Raw genomic sequence first — 3493 nt, 5'->3', positions numbered from 1 at the left:
TCCTGTTTAGGACATTTGTTTGGCCTTTGTGGCGGTCCTGTTTAGGACATTTGTTTGGTCTTTGTGGCGGTCCTGTTTAGGACATTTGTTTGGCCTTTGTGGCGGTCCTGTTTGGGAAATTTGTTTGGCCTTTGTGGCGGTCCTGTTTTATACATTTGTTTGGCCTTTGTGGCGGCCCGTGGGGCATTGAGATGATCCTTGTGTGGTCATGAGGTATTCCAATGAGGGGATATGTGGTTGGTAGGACATTGTGTTGTCTTACGCGAGCCACGGGAAGGAAACCTGGATAGGGATAGGACTCAGACGTGTTCAGAATTGTTTGCTCGCGACTCTTGGGGGACTTAGGTTCTCCTAGTACCGTCATATTCTAAGACTTTGTGGCTTGAGAGCATGATTGGTATATCGACTTCGGATGACGATCCGGGGGCGCGCTGTAGGGTGGCAACCCGGGAGACGAGTATTGGACTTCCTTATATATTATGGCATGCGGGCTTAGGCCTGATGAGGAGCCAATATTATGGCATGTAGGCTTCGGTCTGATGAGGAGCTAATAAAACTCAAGGTTTAGGTCTATGAGAAAAGGAAAGTCCAAAAGTCGAGAGCAAATAATGCTTGGAGCGTGAGTCTATCTCCTAGAGGTGACCTTTCGTATATCGGTCGGAGGAGTGCAGGCCGTGGAGACGGTAGCACGGGAGTCCTTGGCTGAGTGTTGTTCGAGATTCGAGGACGAATCTATGTTGGTGGGGGAGAATTGTAACGCCCGCGAACCAAAACTCTGCGTTTTGGGGGTGGGTGTTGATCGACACCAAGGTTGGTATCGGTCGACACCACTTATTTCTGGTTCGGCCAGATTGATTTAATTGTCGATTTGGTTCGGTTTGGTTTTGGGAAACCATTGAACCGGGTTACTTAAGTGGGATTTCGACGACATAAGGGTTTTGAGAGTATTTGGTGTCGCCATTTGTTGTTTGAGAGAGAAAGAGGAGAAAACAGTTTCTAAAGGTTCTTTTGAGGGTTTGTGAGATTTCAAGGTGTTTTTGGTGAGATCTTGTTGTGGGAGTGATGATCCAGGGCTAGGAACGTATTAGAAGGTTGCTAGGAGTGTAGGATTTGTTGTTGTTGGTCTAAATCTTCCTGCAAAGAGGTGAGTGTCTGACCATGGCTAATCTAATGATGAGACCATGGACAGCTCAACCAAAGAAGATGGAAATGAGGAGCAGCTTGAACCAGAGGAAGCATTGCAGGAGCATCTTGAACCAGAGGAAGCATCAGAGGAGCAGCTTGTACCAGAGGAAGCATCGGAGGAGCAGCTTGTACTAGCGGAAGCATCGGAGGAAGCATTGATCGTTCCGGCGGGTCCTCTTATAAGATCAAAATCTAGGAGGTTCAACCAAGCTATCAATGGACTAATCAAGGAGCTGGACAAGAAGCAAGAAGACGTGGCTCAAACCATTTGGATGATACTCATAGCTCAGGGTGTTTGATGAAGGGTTAAGTGTTGCTTATGCACTCTTTTTTCCTTGTTAAGTTTTGTCCCATTGGGTTTTCTTGACAAAGTTTTTAATGAGGCTTAAGTGACACTTACAAGGCCCCTTTGTCACCCTATTTCGTGGTCCAAGGCCCATCTCTTTGCCTTGGCCCATTTTCTTTCTCTCTTGTTCAAAGTTTGCATTTAATGCTCTTGTAATTTCCTAGACATTGTGCATGAGCTTGCATGAGTGTGGACTTGTGCATGTCCTTGCATGAGCTTGACCTTGTGCATGCTCTTGCATGTTTTTTCTCCTCTCTCCTCTTCTCCTTCGTCCCCCCTTCTCTATTTAAACACCATGTATTTCTCTTTTGCAAACCATCAAACATTTTAATCAAAAACCTTCTTTTTACTTGTTTGATCTGAGAAGTGTGTAATATCTTCTCAACTTGTTTATTTCTTAGTGTGTCATATCTAAGTTGTAATCAAGCTTGTAGTCTAAGAGATCTCCATCTCTCTTAGAAGTACACTTCATTCTCCCCTCCAATCCGCTGCAATTCCACCCCTTCACCTTCTCCGTTGTTCATCTCTCCATTCCGCTGTATCTTCAACCCATTCATCTTCATCATTTCGTTCATCCCTCTTCAAGATCTTGCGAAGTGTGTCCTTGGGCATAGATCCTCACCTAGGAGTCTATCATCTAAGCCTTTGATTTCCTTGTTCTTACTTGTTTGTTGTTGTTTTGTGTGTTTTTCTTGCTGGGATTGGTTATTGGATTGTTGCTATATTTGATTATTGGTTATTTTATTATTGGATATTTATTGGATATTGGTATTTTTTATTTCCACTGTTAGTTGTAGTTGTGCATAGGTGGCTAGTAGATATGAGACTACTAGTTGTAGTTATTTATTATTTATTATTAAAAAAAACGGGTCGAATCGTTTCACTAAATCTCTTTGAATTTATTTTCAGCTGAAATGTACTAATTACATGTAATCTACATGTTCTAAACCCAGTTTTAATATTAGAAAATATCATATTCTTTTTAATACAAATATTGTATAATTGCTTACTCTCTGTACACAAAATACCAAATTAAATGATGTATATAACTTCCACGAATACTGTATAAATACTTAATTGTAAGAAATACGCAACATACCTATACCTCAAAGTTTCTACGAATACAAATACATGCTACAAATCATACAATTTAAAACGTTATACTGATTACATACGTTTACTATAAACGCTATATGTCCACAAGCTAAATTGCTATCACAACTAAAATTAATTACATATTCGAACTGCTATTAAAAAAGCAAGCAAATTGCTATAATTAATCATACTAGGAATTCCTCATTGAAGACCAACAATTCCAATGATCTATCCCATCACGATGAAATTTCAAAGATTACCCGGGCCTGTCGGCCAAGGTGTGAACTCGTTGAATATATCAGTGTAGCGCGTGCAGCCCAGAACATCTAAGGACATCACAAACCTGTTATTGCCTCAAACTTCCTTGGCCTAAACGACCATAGTCCCTCTAAGAAGCCGGCCGTGAAGGGATGCCTCCACGTAGCTAGTTAGCAGGCTGAGGTCTTGTTCGTTAACGGAATTAACAAGACAAATCGCTCTAGTATATTACAACAGCATTTTTTTTATGCTAAAAAAAAACCCTTTTTCCTGTAGTTATTACTACTTCTTTCGTAGGTGTTCTTGTGATAGTTAGTTTCAATATTTCTCCTGGTGCTCTATCAAGCTTTTTTAAGCTTGTGCCTCTATGTTGATTTGTGCTTTAGCTGCTTTATCTTTCAAGTTTGCCGTTCGGAAGTGTCCGATTAGACTTCATATTTCTGTAACTTTCTAATTCTGATATAAGTTTGGATGCAAGAAAAAAAATATAAACATCTTTGCATGGAGCTATATAAACGGAACAATAACTTTTGTATTAATACTCTTAGCAAATTTGGAAATCGAAACTCGAATTATACCTTTTTCTCAATATCGTAATTCTAAATCTGA

Source organism: Camelina sativa, chromosome 10 (genome assembly GCF_000633955.1).
Source record: "Camelina sativa cultivar DH55 chromosome 10, Cs, whole genome shotgun sequence".
NCBI classification, from domain to species: Eukaryota; Viridiplantae; Streptophyta; class Magnoliopsida; order Brassicales; family Brassicaceae; genus Camelina; species Camelina sativa.
Note: the sequence above shows the minus strand (reverse complement) of the source record.